The 17,574-nt window shown below is 38.2% G+C and overlaps 1 long non-coding RNA gene across 1 annotated transcript in view; it reads right to left on the bottom strand.

Moving 5' to 3' along the window:
* LOC137083249 (uncharacterized) overlaps positions 1-10,061 on the bottom strand; it is an 84,764-nt gene extending 74,703 nt beyond the window's left edge. The window contains exon 1 of the long non-coding RNA XR_010906467.1: positions 9,953-10,061. This is a non-coding gene — a long non-coding RNA (uncharacterized lncRNA). The remainder of the gene's footprint in view (positions 1-9,952) is intronic.
* Between the last annotated feature and the right edge of the window lie 7,513 nt (positions 10,062-17,574).

Below are 17,574 nucleotides of genomic sequence, written 5' to 3' on the forward strand. Positions count from 1 at the left end.
TTATATTCATTTGCTTGGCTCATCCCATCTTTAGGTAATTTTATAAATGTGCCAAACGTAATCAGATAAAAAAAAATAAAAAAATAAAAGAAGGTTGCCAGACAAAGTTATCCTGAACTTTGTCTGGCAACTTTCTTTTATTTTTATTTTTTTACAGAACCATTAAGCAAACCTGAAGAACATACAAAAACAAAAAACAACAGTTCAGATATTATTATAGTTCATCTTGCTTCTGCAAACTTTTGATCTGCACTGCAGTCATAGATCTTTCTCAAAGTTTAATATGAAGATGTGGAATATTTCATTTTGTCCACTTTTATTGTGTAAAGGTTGGAAATTTAATAGTTGAAGAAAAGAAATCAATAATTTAGCTTTTAAGTCATTATTTTTTACATATTGAATATTGGTCAATAATTAGCAAGGCAAGGAAAGGCATTTTAATTCTAAAGCATATTTAATAAAGCGACAGCTGACCAAAGTGCTGAACAATCTATAATTTGTACAGTAAAGTAAAAAAACTTGTAAAAAGGAGAGAATCTAATATAAAAACTAAATACATAAAACTGACAAAAAAGACAAACTAATAAGATTACATTGATTCAAGCAAGTGAAAAAAGATGTCTTTAGTGCAAATTTAAAACTTTCCTTATGTGGACCGACAGATCTTTCCAAACCCGTGGGATAGCAACATAAAAGGCACAATCTCAATTTAATTTAATTACTAAAGACCTAAAGGGCCTAGAGCATTTCCGATGGAGAAGCAAATATGAGATATATTGTGGTGCCTGGCCGTAACAAAACCTTAAATGTAATATTCAACCGGCAGCCAGTTACGGCAGCCAAAAATTACAATTTCAGTTGAGGAGTCATTCAATGTTAAAAATTAGCTGCCAGCCAGCATCTAACCTCTCAGCAAGACAGTTTAACCGAGTGTTTCTGTCCTAAGGTATCCTCATGTTTCAAAGGGAAGTACACCTGAGTATCATCGGTGTAAAAATGGTAAGGAATATTATGCTTTCGAAAAATCGAGTCAAAAGGGAGCAAATACAGTGAAAAAATAGCGGGCCCAAAATAGATCCCAGTGGTACACCACATGTTAATGGTGCAGAAGAAGAGGATAAGTTTGCAACCTTCACAGAGAAACAAATGCTGTATCAGAGGATTTGAACCAATTCAATGCAGTGCCTTGAACTGCTATACACCCACTCAACCATTCAAGAAAGATAGCATGGTCAAGTGTCAAAAGCTGTACTGAGGTCCAAAAGGACCAGAATAAAACAGTTACTGAATCCTAAACTATCAAAAGATCTACTATGCAGATCTGTACTATGATATTACCTAAAACCAGACTGAAATGTCTAATAAGTTATTCTCACTTAAAAAAAATTCAATTGATGAAGGACTTTTTCCATTACTTTTAATAAGAATGGTAATGATGGGATTGGACGATAGTTCTCCAAAATGTAAGGGTCTGACTCTGAACTGATCTTTTTAAGTGGATTAATTACTGCATGTTTTAAAATTAGTGGAACAGTGCCTTGAGGCTACTATTTATTATTGTTAAAAGGTTCAACGACACCCAGCACTTCCCTAAGACGACCAGGAGGCATCACATCCAGGGAGCAAGAAAAAAAGCTTCATTTTATGGAGAACATTCACAAGAAAGGAAGAAGAAATAGCCTTAAAATCAGTAAAAGGGTTTCTTCAGTGATTTAGTATTACGCTTTGTATTTAAAAGGATTCATTAATGTAGTAGTAATGTGAAATCATTTGAATATACTCCCTGGTTTCTACTGATACAAAGCCATATGCTAAAATCGCTAAAGTAACCCATTAAGCATGCTGAACATGGGTCGATAACGGATGAATTCATATTTTAAATTTAGGGATTGATGATCAAATCAAGTATTGATTTTACCAACAAAAAACTTCAAAAACTTATCACAGATTGTAGGTGTAGCATCAGAAAAAGAAAGCATAGTAGGATAAAGTACATTATGTATTGTACTAAACAAAACCTTTGGGCTGTGTCCATGTTTTAATATCAAATTAGAAAAATATTTATTTAATACTTGCAGCCTTAACAGCATGTTGGTAGTCACCATGCAATCCCTCATTATTTTTTAGGATATTTGGAGCCTATCTTTCTTCCACTTTCTTTTGGCTTTCCTCCATTCCTGTTTGGCAGCACAAGTTATTAAGCCAAGGTTGCGTTTGTAATTTGGGTTTCTTAATTTTTTAAAAGGTGCCACAGTCTCCAAAACATTGCCACATAGTGTTAAAATGAGAAAGTTGCTCTTCAACAGATTGCTCTGAGAAAGAAGACACAGCAGGGCTAACGTCCCTAACAAAAGCTAGCTATTAAATGCACAATATGTACAAAATTTGGATTTAAATATCCAAAAAACACTTAACAGTGCTATATATTTTGTTGACTTGTGTACTTACATTGTCCCAAATGTTTCCAAGAATCTTTAAATCCAGAGAAATAAGTAACTTTAACCAGGACATGGATCGTGTCCATGCGTCTTCTATCAAAGACATCATATCCACGTTAACCTCAGTTTTTTAATTTTGTAGAAACCATGGAAACACCAAAGAAGACGCTTTAATATATAAGACAGATGAGCAGCTGTGTGTATACATTCATTGTCAGAAAATGAATCATTGTTATATAGCTTAACACAGCGAGTCTTATTGTTTAAATCTTATTTTCTTGATTTACCGCGAGTAGTACCATGATTTACCATGTCTAATATCAATATAGGTCACAACAAGTGTGTGCAACAAGTGTCTCATTATCTGCCAAGTGAACACTTTCAAAATGATCTGCTCTCAAAACACTCTAAAATAATGTATATAAAACAGCGCTGCGTACGCAAGACTGGAAGAGGTATTCTTTGGCATAATAAAAGCTCTGTGAAATCAAGGCATCATCAAGCTACACCTCTGTTTTGAATAAGTGACCTCTAGCGACAAAAAAATAAAATAACATATTTTGGCTTTAAGCAGAGCATAAAGACAAAAAATTGTGTCCATTTATCAACAAAAATATAAATTTGCTTAATTATTCTTTCCTTTTCTATTGGTACTATGCCTTATTATGAACGTTACATTTCCACTTTTGCAAAGGTCCTAACCTCTTACACTATTTGGTGATTTTAATTAATATACAGTCATAACAGTAGAAAAATCACTGACAAGAAATAATCCTGCAAATTCTCCAGGAACTCAATGCTTTTCCCAAAAGCCCTAGCATTAGACTCAGTGAGACTCCATATCAACAGCATGAAAACATTTCTCCTGCATCTTCGCTATTGTTAAATATAGAGGCACTGTTTGTCTAACATTTTTGGCTAATGAGCCATGAAACACATTTGCTACTGTTGACCTAGTAATTTTAAGTAATATGGCTATTAAAAGCCATTATGTGTCAGTCAGCTGGAACAGAGTGGGGTTGAACTGTTCTCAGAGGTTTGAAGTGCACTGGTAAATCAGATCGACTGAAGCAGCCTTGCTGTTAGCAGTGTGGGATAACCTGACTGAAGGTGTGGAAGTTTGTATCCACATGCCACACATTAGGGGATAAGTTACCCACTAAGAACACTATACTTAGTAGTTTGCTGTAAATGACAGCAAGACAAATAACGATCCATTCATTTTGAATTGAAATCCTGTGAGTGTAAAATATTGTACACATTTACCATATTCTTCTCCCGATTCTTCATAAATGCGAAGTCCCACGAGAACCATCAGACGTTCCAAGAACTAATTCCCTTCCATATGCATGAACCTCGACCACACACACACACACACACACACACACAGACCTCATTAATACAGTGTTGTGGATGACTGCTCTACAGGGCCTGACTTAGAATCACAGTGGAAGGCAAGAAAATCAGATTAAACAATTAGTGTCAATTAGCCCCGGCCAAATCATTCCACAAACAATTGGTCTCTAGTGCCCTGCTTAATTACGAGCGACTCTCAGCGCCTTATCAAGAGCCTCGTCTGGCCTGTGATTCATGTCCGACTCTCCACTGTCCCGCAGGCACCATCAATTATCCTCCTGTAAACAAATCCTTGATAATAAATGACATGCCTTGCCGAGCTCTATTAGCATAGCCTTATTTATGTCTGCTCGCTAGTCCCACTGCAAAACTGCAAGTGATCATGAGGCCCTCCTGATTAGAGAAGGCCGGACACTGGGGGAAACTGTGAAACGATGAGGATGTTAATAGAAACACCAGACATCCCGGGCAGAAATGATGTAGTGCATGTGGGTTTTTTTTCTGTTCAGCTATCAAAGTGATAAAGTTGTTCGCAATATTAAAGATTTAAAAATGATTTCCATTTAAGTTTAAGTCCATTTTTTATGCCCTTCCCTGGCTAACTCGTTCACTTGTATGTACGTCATTGCTTACGTTGCATGAGTGCCCACTACTGGTGAAACCCTTGCAATGTGTTTAAATGGAATGCCCTGAGCCCTTGATCACTCGGAATCTGATATGGAGCTGATTTATTATTAGTTTTTTTGTCCTTGTGAATTTGTTTTACACACCATTCTATAGTCCAGTATGAATGCTTGGGCTTTTGGAGAGCACAAAAATGATAATAGTTTTAAGGTAGCTACAAGTAGCCTATTATGCAGTTAAATGACAAATTAACTCCAATTTCATGGCTGTACCTGAAATGACATACTTCCCTACTATATAGTATGCGAAAAACAGTATGTGACAAAAGTGTCTAAATCAAGCCCAATGCCGCACATAAATAGACTGTAAAAAATATGGACTTAAGTGTCCGTGACGTCACCCATAGGATTCTGAAGAGCAGTTCTGATGCGTAATGTAGAGACGAGCTGCGATGCAGAGCGTCACGCCCGGATAAAAGAAAATGGGCAAAGAGGCGGGACATGGGTAGAGCTGAGGTGACAGGATGACTAACAGACAGCAGACAAATAGCAATCCACCTGTCACTCAAAGTGGCTGCGCCCTTAATTATGCAAAAATGTAAGTCTTTATATAATGTAACCGAATGAGTTATAAAAAAAATTCACCCCCTCACAGTTGTCATGAAGGGCAAAATTAGCCGTATAGATCGAAACCACTATTTGTACTAGGCTGTAAACATGTTTTTTTCTGTTGTAAAGTTGGGCATTTTAGCATGGGGCTCAATGAGATTATGCACCTTTCTGGAACATGTCCCTAGTGGCCAGGCGATGAATTGCATTTTAAGTCACTTCCCCCCCAAATGGTTGGTCCCAGTATAGCTCATAAACCCTGCCCCCTCCATGTATTCTGATGGGATGCTAGACAAAATAAACGCTTAAAATTACACTTCAAATATTTCTGTCATTTAGGTTGTTTTTATCACGCTGATGTAAGTTCAAGTGTTTGCTTTTTAAAGGGGGGGTGAAATGCTGTTTCATGCATACTGATCTTTTTACACTGTTAAAGACTTGGAATCCCATACTAAACATAGACAAAGTTTCAAAAGTTAAGGTGGACGTTTGATGGGAGTATTTCTTTGTCAAAAATACTACTTCCGGTTAGTCATAAGTTTCGGCAAGTTTTTTGAGATCATGCGTCCCCTTTGACGTTAATGGGGGCGGAATTTCCTTGTATGGGCCTTACGGACAATTCTACCGGAAGCGCGTGAGAGAGAGAGAGAGAGAGAGAGAGAGAGAGAGAGAGAGAGAGAGAGAGAGAGAGGGAGAGAGAGAGAGAGAGAGAGAGAGAGGGAGAGAGGGAGAGAGCGAAAGTAACAGGCTACGCCCATCAAAGCGCTGGCTTGTAGGATGCTGGACAGGTGATGTGCACATAACAATGTCACCAAAAAAGTGCGTTTTTGGTTGCCAGACCAAGACAGTCCTGCACAGATTCGCCAAAACCCCGCGTTAAGGCAACAGTGGATGTAATTTGCTTTTCCGGATCAGCAACTGAGTTGCGCGAATGTTTATATCTGTTCGCTGCATTTCGGTGCCGACTGTTTCATAAACAAGGCCCAGCTCGACGCCGGATTTTCCCAATCGCCTAATGCTGAATGATGGAGCAGTCCCAACGTTAGAAGGGTGAGTGAGACTGCTTCAAATGTCTGTGTTTTTTTTAGTCCGCTTACTGTCTACACAAACCACGCGTAAACACACAAACACACGTGCACAACTGCACTTCCCACATGTACACCTTCAAAGACAAAAATACGACGATATAATTCAAGTATAAATATGTAAATAACACAAGCCGCTAAGCATATTATATAGTTAGTGTATAACTTGTACCACATACAGACGTCCTGCTCTAGTCGTTTTTGCTGCTGCTCCTGTTCAACTGCAGCCTCTGGGTCTGATTCCGGATCATAGATGTATGGCTGTATCTGATTAAAAGCCATATTTTTATTTTGAATAAAGTTTTTTTCCCGCTGTTGACACAGCTTTACGACGCACTCGACTCAACACAGCAGCAGCGAGCACATGTCATTATTTAGCTCCGCTCACACGACACGCCCCCACCCGCTCGGCTTTTTTCGGAAAGACTCGGAACAGCGCATCTTTCTTATATAATTATTAAAAAAATAAAGACTTTTCGGAGATATGCAGGATGCAATGCTACTCTATAGGTACTCAAGATTGACATGACACTGACTGAAACTGAGTGTTTCACCCCCCCTTTAAAATAACTTTGCTTTTAGTTGGCTATTTGCAGTAGCGTACCATGGGGTTTCAGACAGGGCCTTCACTAAGGATCAACACACCCGACACCGACATAACACCACACACACCAACACAGCCTACATAACACAATCATGCACTACTGTTACAAACCCCGCTTTCAAAGTGCTCGTTGTGAAGGGGGCAAGCAACATAAAAGGACACGCGAGACAAAATGACATTTTAGCTATGTCACTGCACTCACTTATAACCATTTAGAAAACTGGTGGAATTAATCAAAATCAACTCTATGTAGTATTTTTGCAGTAAAATATCCAAAAACCACTAGGCCAGTGTTATATATTTTGTTCAGTTGAGTACTTACAATATCCCAAATGTTTCCAACTAATTGTAAATTGTGAGAAATTTGCCATTTTAACTAAGGACCGGGACGTGTCAGCATAGCGTTTGAGCGAGTCGCCTGTCAATCGCGTCATATCTGCGTTACCCTCGGTTTTATTCTGCAGAAGCGCTTTTCTCTTAGCAGTGTGAACAGCAGCGCCGAGTGAACGCACAGAGTAACGTCATAACATAATTTTAAACACAATTAAATGTATCTAATATGATAAACAGAGCTGCTTTGCCTTAAAATCATGACCGGAAAATGCGGAAGTGCGCACACCCGGCGACTGTATCCCGTCCCGTCATAGTAAAAGTCCCGGTACTCGCGAGCCGTGTGTTTCTTTAACAATCGCTCCAGCAGCCGTGCTCAGCTCCACAACACTCAGTCCTGCTCTGCTTTACACTACAGTAACGTTAATAACCGCATCCATGAACATGATTTCTGCCTGAGTCCTATTTTCCACCGGCTGTGAGGTGAAGACCACATGTCCCAAGATATTCTGCTCACACTTGGCATCATCAAACTACGCCTTTGTTTAGAATAGGCAACCTCTAGTGGACGGAAAGTTGCATAGTGAACCTTTAAACAAACAAAAAAACAGAACAACAAGAACAGAAAAAGAAAACACAGCTTGTCAGCTAACTTACCAGCCAGACGTTGACTGAGAGCTTCTCTGAGCGGAGTAGTCACTGAGGCACCAACTGACCTTTTGGGGGATTTTCGGGAGGAGATTGGAGCTTTAGCTTTAATTTCTATATTTTCATAACTGTTTATTTCACACTGACATAATGAGTTGTTCTTGCAGTAAACTGCTCCGGGAGTGTTGAGGCTCTACTTCTTGCTCACCACTGCACAGATTCGGGTCCCACGTTTACTACTGCACTGAAGCAGATTCCTAAATCAGCATAAGATGTAAGCGCCATATTCGAACAATGGCTCGCCCATCTTTTTTACAGTTTATGGTCCAAATTCACAGAAGACTAATCATAAAAAGAGGATGACCTACCGTACTACTTCTGGCGATATTCTGGTGTGTGCATAATGATGGACACTTTACAGTGAAACAGTGAGGCACAGAGGAGTGCCTCACTGTTTCAAGTGCGGTTCTCTGTTGAAGCTGGGGTGTGTACGTTGTGGGTTGTGGCCTAAAACAGCCCAAATAAACACCCCTTTTCACTAGCACGTCTCATTATTGCCTGAGAAGGCTACATTGGGTGCTTCTCAATATCCCTCCTCGTTTCCTCGCTCCTCCGTCCTCCATCATATGACCCGGAAACCGATGGAGCTCAGCCATCTTGTAGAAGATCTCAATTGTCTAATTGCACAGCGAGGAGGCAAGGATGGAGGAGTGAGGAGGCTTCCTGAGGAGTCATGAGCGAGGATACACTGGAGTATCCTTTGCGGAACTGTTTTATCGACTAAACGTGACGCAAGCATTAATTCTCCTCCACCTTCACATGGTGCCACAGTTTATTAATCATTATTATTATGTTTACATGTACAAGACACAAATGTTTGTCAAATAACAACACCTGACAGTTGCATAATTACACTAAAAGCACAAGAAAATGAAAGAAACAAATAGAAACTAATATTATACAACGAAAAAGCAGTTAATAACTGGAATTCGTTGTTAATAATAACTGGTAATATTGATTAAAATATGGACAAATGTGGTATTTTGTGGAGGCTGAAGCTTACAATATAAATAGTTATCTCCAATGTACAAGAATCCCGACTAAATCCAGCGGTGTCATCATTAATTGATGCCGCTTTGAAGTGACGTTAAAAGGAGCAAGGATATATCAATTCACTTGATTCAATTCCTTCGCCCTCACGTCTTTTCCTCGCGCCCTGATGGGGTGGAGCTAAGGCACGAGGAAAGGAAGCTAGGAAATGAAACGAGGATGCACAAATAAGAATTGGGAAGCACCCAAGCCCCAATATGATTTTTTGTTTTGTTTTGTTAATGTCTTATATGAATGTTTTTGTTTTTTACAAATACTTTAGATAATGTGTTTGATGTTATCGTTTTAGCTTCATCCCTGATTAGGCCTGTCACGATAACAAATTTTGCTGGACGATAAATTGGCCAATAAATTATTGCGATAAACTATAATATTGTCGTTTTGAGACCATTTTTATCTAAAATAATGATAATGGCATAAAAATGCAGTACATCTTTTCAAAGATCAATAAACGTTAATTTCTAAAGACTATTTAACACTAAAAATGTAAAACATTTTAAATAACCACAAAAAATTAACAAAACAACCAAAAACAATAAAAGCATGGACTCTCAGTCTGTTTAAAAAAATGCATTTAAATAAATACCAAAAACAATAAATAAAATGGATGAAAACTGCAACGGATGATTGTGTTTTAAGAGCATATTAGGGGCAGCACGATTCACAAAACCCACGGTTCGGTTTGAATCACGGTTTTCCGTTCTGTATGGTTCTTGTCGTTTTTTTTCTTTTAATCCAGAAATGTACTTCAGCATATGATATATTAATTATCCACAATTTATACAGTATTAAAAAAAAATTATATCTTAGCCTAATCATGCACAAACTGAACTTGACCATCTCTGAGGAAAGTGATATTTTTGATACAGCAAGAGAAGACAGACATGCTTTTCATTTATTTGGCAAAAAAAGGAGAATGTGTATTGCTATCTCTACAGGAAGTCATGTGCCTTTTTGGCACACAAAGATTGAACTGAAGAATTAACTTGCATTTATCAAACTACAGTGTAGCTTTAAGCCTAGTTTATACACGACGCGTCCGCTCGAGCGCGAGGGTGCGCGCGGCAAAAATGACGTCGATGCGGAGTTTCAACATGTGAAAGTGAGTGTACCAAAACCAAATTCAAACCAAAAAGGTATAATTCTTACTTGCTGTGATGACTTTTTTTCTTGAATTTGGTTGTTGTTGAAAATTACTGTCAGTGAGGCTTGAAAAAGCGTGACAGAGCCGCTCCAATCACAGGGAACCATGAGAGGAATCATCCGCGCAGCAGTGCCGAACCACAACTAACGTTAGCCTACTGTCGTAAAATAGCTACTACGCAATTAGGTCAAGGTTCATTTCAAAAACGATATTATATATTTTTTAATCTTTAAATAATCCATAGGCCAATTCGCTTTTATATAATTTAGGACATCATCTCAAAAAACTTTTTTTTCAAACGTTGTAGGCCTACACTAGATACAAAGAGATGATTTTAAGCATAGATATCCTACAAACAGACTAAGACAAAATAAACAAATCAATAAATATTACGCGTTTTCATTATATTTCAATTGTATAATTTTTTTATTTAAAAAAAAAAGTCATTTCCACCAGAGAAAATTAAACAAAATAGCGGCAGTGGCTCAGTGGTTCATGTAGCTCATAGATAACCACATAGATATCTAAGATGTAGCTTGTCTATAAACCGGAAGGTTGGTGGTTCGATCCCGGTTCCACCTGTCGAAGTGTCTGTGTGCAAGATACCTAACCACAGCTGCTGCCGACGAGATGCATAGTGCCTTACGTGGCTGACGTCGCCGTCTCTGTATGAATGGGTGAATGTTTTTACAAAATGTAAAGTGCTTTGGATGGCCATAGGGTCAGTTAAAATTGGTAGGCTATATAAATGCAGTCCATTTACCATATTGTGAAAATTATGACTTTCAGAAAAATTTAAAATAACAGAATTCTCCAGCGATGTATTCTATAGCCTACAGGCTATTAGACATTAAATGAGTTAGAATCTGAAATGTGTTTTATGAGAGTTTATTTTTGAAAAGTTCACTGGGCCTAGCCCAAAGAAACAACCATAGGTTACCCTTCCATATCCCTTTTTACATTTTACAAACACCAAATGAGGGGAGGAGCATAGCAATTACCGTTATTTCATTTCAGCTTGGTACGTTGCTGCATATCACTCCTCACAAAATAAGATCCGCCAACACCCAAGCCGACACTGATTCTTTGATGTGCAGTGTAACCATGACAAAAAGCACACACAATCTCACACCCCCACACACACATAAATACACGTGTTGCAGGGGGGACAGCAGGCGTGATGACATGTTAAATTACCCTAGTGATGTATGGTTTAATGAACCCCCTTGTGTTGATCATGCTTCACATTAATCAGCCGGCTCCAGCAGATTCCCTTATTTTCTCAATGCTCCCCTGATAAACTGCAATTTCATTTAACCTTGGACAGCAACTTTAATAGCTTCCACAGGACAACTGTCAATACTTGCCTGGGTATACAGTGATTAAATTGCATGGCGAGAAGACTGTCCTGACTTCCTTTATCAAACCCCCTCCCTCATCTCTCCATTCCTCAATTCTTTCATTTTTATTTCTTCCTCAACAAGATTTTTACTTAAGGAGGATTACGCACATGGGTTTTTTGAATGGAACATTGGACAATTTAATAAAAATAAAAATAATATAGCATGACCATTCTCTGAGTAGTTTTGGCATGTTAAAGGTGCACTATGCAACTTTCCGTTCTCTAGAGGTCGCCTATTCAAAACAAAGGTGTAGTTTGATGACGCCAAGTTTGAGCGCAGTATCTTGGGACACGTGGTCTTCACCTCACAGCTGGTGGAAAATAGGACTCAGGCAGAAATCATGTTGATGGATGCGCTTATTCACGTTACTGTAGTATGAAGCAGAGGCTTTAGTTGAGGAGCTGAGCATGGCCGCTTGAGCGATTGTTACACAAATACCCACCTCGCGAGCACCGGGACTTTTATTATGAAGGGACGGGACACAGTTGCCGGGCGCCCGCACTTCTGCGTTTCCAGTCATGATTATAAGGTAAAGCAGCTCTGTTTATCATATTAGATACATTTAAATGTGTTGAAAATGATGTTATTACGTTACTCCATGCGTTCACTTGTTCACATTGCTAAGAGTTAGGCCGGGGACACACTGCAAGCATGTCGTGAGCGTCTCGGCTGCGTGGCGTGTCCGTTTTTATTTCGGCTCCCATGTTAACCGGTTAGCGCTTGCATACTGCCTGCGTCAGCCGCGCGGCTCACGCGCGGTCCGAGCCGCGCGGAAAACGCGTGCATGCTTCAAATAGAAGAGACGCCTATTTTTCACGCGACACGCGAGCGTGTTGGAAGCGTTTCTAAGCAAAATAGCATAGGAAAAGATGTTTATATGCCATTTTGACACAAATACATATTAATAAATGACATTTTCATGTTTGAAAGTCTTTAGGTTAACATAAATGCAGATATAGGCCTAATTGTAATAATAAAAAACAGCATAATTATCGATTTTGAAATATTACACCTGTCAATACAGAACGAAATATTCTGTAGCCTATTTTGCCGTCAATACCATATATATGTATGGTCAATAGGCTACTGCCGACGTTGTCTTTGCTGTATCAATAGGCAATCTAGTTATATTAAACTAGATTGTGATGTTGTTCTTAAGTCCCTTGTTTATCCTGAGCAGTTAAACTACCCAATGTTATTAATAAAAGTCCTTCATGTCCTGCAAAGTCTTTAATTTTCCAGCATCATCTGGATATTTTAACCATTTCCACGCTGTAAACCTGAATAAGTTGGCAAACCTCAAAAAATTGAGACAATCAGAAATTTATAAGTAAGCAGAACTTGCAGATTTTTATTTTGTAATCATGCATTTTAATTGCTCTGAACTTATATAATTCATACATCTAACTTAAATATCAAGTAATCTAAAAAAAAAAAAAAAAAGAAGCTTTAGTTATTTAAAGGAGTCATATAATGCAATTTTTGTACAAGTTAATATGATTCTTTAGTGTCTAAATGAAAAGTTTGTAAAATGAAAAGCTGGTTTTCACCAAGCCATTTCAGTGTATTCGACTTTAATGCTAATGAGCTTTGCTCTGCCCGCCCCTGTTGTTCTGTGGGGTGGTTTGAGGGTTTGACACAACACAAGTGGAGTTATTGCCTAGACAACAGTGGAGGGGAAAGAATGGCTATGGGAGTCTATGAGGACACATCTTATCAATTTGAACCTGGAACAAGATGATGGCCGGCGAGCTGAACGTTTCGGAATAGATGGTTAGCGTAATGTCACTTTGATCTATCTTTGTACTGGCAAGGTAACGTTAGTGTAGTGAGATACGAATGCTATGTGTTTACTGATGTATATGTTAGTTCATTGACAGATTGATGTTACAGCTAATGGTCATGAAAAACTTCTAAATGTAAATGTAGGCTTGTCAGTGATGCGTAACGTTATCTGTGCAGTATTAGGTACTGAAGCACTGACATTAGGTCACCAATGTGTCAACAGACACCGTTATAAACCATATACAAGAGTAAACTTAGTGTTACCACATTAACTTCATCACCAGTGTACACAGTTTGTAATAACACAATAATTATAACACATTGTTCATTATAAACGTGGGTTTCTGAATTATATTGAGAACACGTAGAAAGCATGCCGTAATGTAACTTACCCTGTAAATTTTAGCCGCATTCATCATGATGCGTACAAGCGTTTCAAACTACACTCACTTCTTCTGGAGGGGCAGCAGAAACACAAATAGCTTCTTAGCAAAAACTGCTTTATACTGACCCTAGTTTATAAAGCAGTCTGGTGAGAAATTAAAAAGAAAAACATCTGTTCTCAAGCACATGCTCTACTCGATACCATAATGGTAACCCTGCAAAAAACTAAAAAACAAACAAACAAACAAAAAAAACATAGAAACTCTTCTGAACTAGCGTAACAAACCATTAAACACTACTAAATCTCTCACTTAAAAGGTTACTTCAGTGATTAGCATATGGCTTTGTATCAGTAGAAACCCTGGAGTATGTTCGAATGATCGCTGTCGCTAGAAAAGCATGCTCCGAAATAGAAATCCCAAACCAGTTCCGGTTAAATTTAAGTTCATAAAACTCAAAACAATAAAACAATTCAGATTACTTAAGTAAAAAGAAAGATCAAAATACTCATTAAAGCTAATTTGTTTGAACTACAGTGCCTTGCGAAAATATCCGGCCCCCTTGAACTTTGTGACCTTTTGCCACATTTCAGGCTTCAAACATAAAGATATAAAACTGTATTTTTTTGTGAAGAATCAACAACAAGTGGGACACCCTCATGAAGTGGAACGAAATGTATTGGATATTTCAAACTTTTTTAACAAATCAAAAACTGAAAAATTGGGCGTGCAAAATTTTTCGGCCCCCTTCAGTTAATACTTTGTAGCGCCACCTTTTGCTGCGATTACAGCTGTAAGTCGCTTGGGGTATGTCTCTATCAGTTTTGCACATCGAGAGACTGAAATTTTTTCCCATTCCTCCTTGCGGGAAAGCTCGAGCTCAGTGAAGTTGGATGGAGAGCGTTTGTGAACAACAGGTTTCAGTTCTTTCCACAGATTCTCGATTGGATTCAGGTCTGGACTTTGACTTGGCCATTCTAACACCTGGATATGTTTATTTTTGAACCATTCCATTGTAAAATTTTCTTTATGTTTTGGATCATTGTCTTGTTGGAAGACAAATCTCCATCCCAGTCTCAGGTCTTTTGCAGACTCCATCAGGTTTTCTTCCAGAATGGTCCTCCATCCATCTTCCCATCAATTTTAACCATCTTCCCTGTCCCTGCTGAAGAAACGCAGGCCCAAACCATGATGCTGCCACCACCATGTTTGACAGTGGGGATGGTGTGTTCAGGGTGATGAGCTGTGTTGCTTTTACGCCAAACATAACGTTTTGCATTGTTGCCAAAAAGTTCAATTTTGGTTTCATCTTACCAGAGCACCTTCTTCCACATGTTTGGTGTGTCTCCCATGTGGCTTGTGGCAAACTTTAAACGACACTTTTTATGGATATCTTCAAGAAATGGCTTTCTTCTTGCCACTCTTCCATAAAGGCCAGATTTGTGCAGTATACGACTGATTGTTGTCCTATGGACAGAGTCTCCCACCTCAGCTGTAGATCTCTGCAGTTCATCCAGAGTGATCATGGGCCTCTTGGCTGCATCTCTGATCAGTCTTCTCCTTGTATGAGCTGAAAGTATAGAGGGACGGCCTTATAAGTCCACAACAGTATCTCGGACCTGCCTGGTGTGTTCCTTGTTCTTCATGATGCTCTCTGCGCTTTAAACGGACCTCTGAGACTATCACAGTGCAGGTGCATTTATACGGAGACTTGATTACACACAGGTGGATTCTATTTATCATCATTAGTCATTTAGGTCAACATTGGATCATTCAGAGATCCTCACTGAACTTCTGTAGAGAGTTTGCTGCACTGAAAGTAAAGGGGCCGAATAATTTTGCACGCCCAATTTTTCATTTTTTGATTTCTTAAAAAAGTTTGAAATATCCAATACATTTAATTCCACTTCATGATTGTGTCCCACTTGTTGTTGATTCTTCACAAAAATTACCGTTTCATATCATTATGTTTGAAGCCTGAAATGTGGCAAAAGGTCACAAAGTTCAGGGGGGCCGAATATTTTCGCAAGGCACTGTAATTTGTGCAGCAGTGACTGTATGATTTTGAGATCCATCTTTTCACACTGAGGACAAATGAGGGACTCAAACACAACTATTAAAAAAGGTTGAAACATTGATGCTCCAGAAGGAAACACCGTAAATTAAAGGGTTAGTTCACCCAAAAACCCGTAACACCCGTTCCACACCCGTAAGACCTCGTTTCATCTTCGGAACACAGTTTAAGATATTTTATATTTAGTCCGAGACTGTATCCAAGTGTATGCACACTATACTGTCCATGTCCAGAAAGGGAATAAAAACATCATCAAAGTAGGCCATATGTGACATCAGTTAGTTCATTAGAATCTCTTGAAGCATCGAAAATACATTTTGGTCCAAAAATAACAAAAATTACAACTTTATTCAGCATTGTCTTCTCTTCCACGTTTGTTTTCAAACCTCAAATAAAGATTCAAACAGGCATGAATCAGTGGATTGATTCATAATTTGGAAGCAAGAAATCATGATTTTCAGCTAAGATATACACTTTTTACAGAAAATATTATATTGTTATGATCTGTAACATCTTGTGATCCATGACACATTAGAAAAAAGCTGATTTTTATTTTATTTTTATTTTTTTAACTTTGGACACCAAATGTACCTGCAATTATTATAATAATATATACAATTATAATTATATAACAATTATATAATAAAATAATAATTATATACAAGAGAGAGAGAGAGAGAGAGAGAGAGAGAGAGAGAGAGAGAGAGAGAGAGAGAGAGAGAGAGAGAGAGAGACAGAGAGAGACGAGAGAGAGAGAGAGAGAGAGAGAGAGAGAGAGAGAGAGAGAGAGAGAGAGAGAGAGAGAGAGAGAATGGGCATATATATATATATATATATATATATATATATACATGTGTGTATAATTTGAGACAAAGAGAGTTTGACAGACATTAGGTAGATCGTTAAAAAAGGGAGCAGAAGCAAACTATAGCAAACTATCTTGTGGGATTTTCTTTGTTTTGTTTTTTTGTCGAGGACAGGAACATCTTTTTTTTTCTTTTTTTTGCAATGACATGCCACCAGATATCTCTCGAATCTAGCTCTGCAGGTGCCTGCTGACCTCAGCACAGTTACAGCGGCTTTCTGTCTGTGACATCTAAATTCTCTTCGTGTCAACTGAGCACAAATTATAAGCCAAGAGACATCAGCTGACTGATTAAAAACAAGTGTCAGGCTATGGAAGGACAAAGGAATGTCTGTGAATAAAAAAAATAATCAATACACCTCTGTCCCCAAGTGAGCGGTGTATGAAGAATACCATATTTTGGAAGGAATCAACTATAACATCAAATATATAATAAACACAGTCTAATAATCAGTCAGTGATTGCATAAGTTTGTATAACATTAAACACTGAAGCTAAATTTGGGACCCACTGTGATTTCAAAAAATTAATCCTGGAGCAACGTTAATCAACCAATCAGATTTAAGGTACAAGTTTACAGTTTATCTCAAGTTTAAGGTAATAGCTATAGCGTTAGGTGTTTATCAGTGAGATATATTTTTTTGGAATAAAATATGGGTAGGGTTAGGTTTAAGGGTATGGATAGGGTTATTTTTCAGATAGGAATGTTGTTCCATGACCAGCAAAATATGTTGATCTAGGAACATGTCTTGGCAAAGTTTCTGGCAAAAAAAGGCATGTTGATTGGACCTTTATATGTGAAAATAAATTAGATACATATCTAAAAAAATATATATTTTAGAGCTAATCAATATATATACAGTGTGTATATATATACCAACCAGGCATAACATTAAAACATAATTATCTCTTCATCACGGCACCCGTTAGCGTGTGGCAGTAAAATCGTAAGGATTTGAGCGAGTTTGATAAGGGACAAATTGTGATGGCTAGACGACTGGGTCAGAGCATCTCCAAAACTGCAGCTCTTGTGGGGTGTCCACTGTCTGCAAGGGTCAGTATCTATCATATGTGTTCCAAAGAAGTGTGAAAAAAATATGTAAAATATGAAAATATG

This window comes from Pseudorasbora parva, chromosome 7 (genome assembly GCF_024679245.1).
Source record: "Pseudorasbora parva isolate DD20220531a chromosome 7, ASM2467924v1, whole genome shotgun sequence".
In the NCBI taxonomy this organism is placed as follows: domain Eukaryota; kingdom Metazoa; phylum Chordata; class Actinopteri; order Cypriniformes; family Gobionidae; genus Pseudorasbora; species Pseudorasbora parva.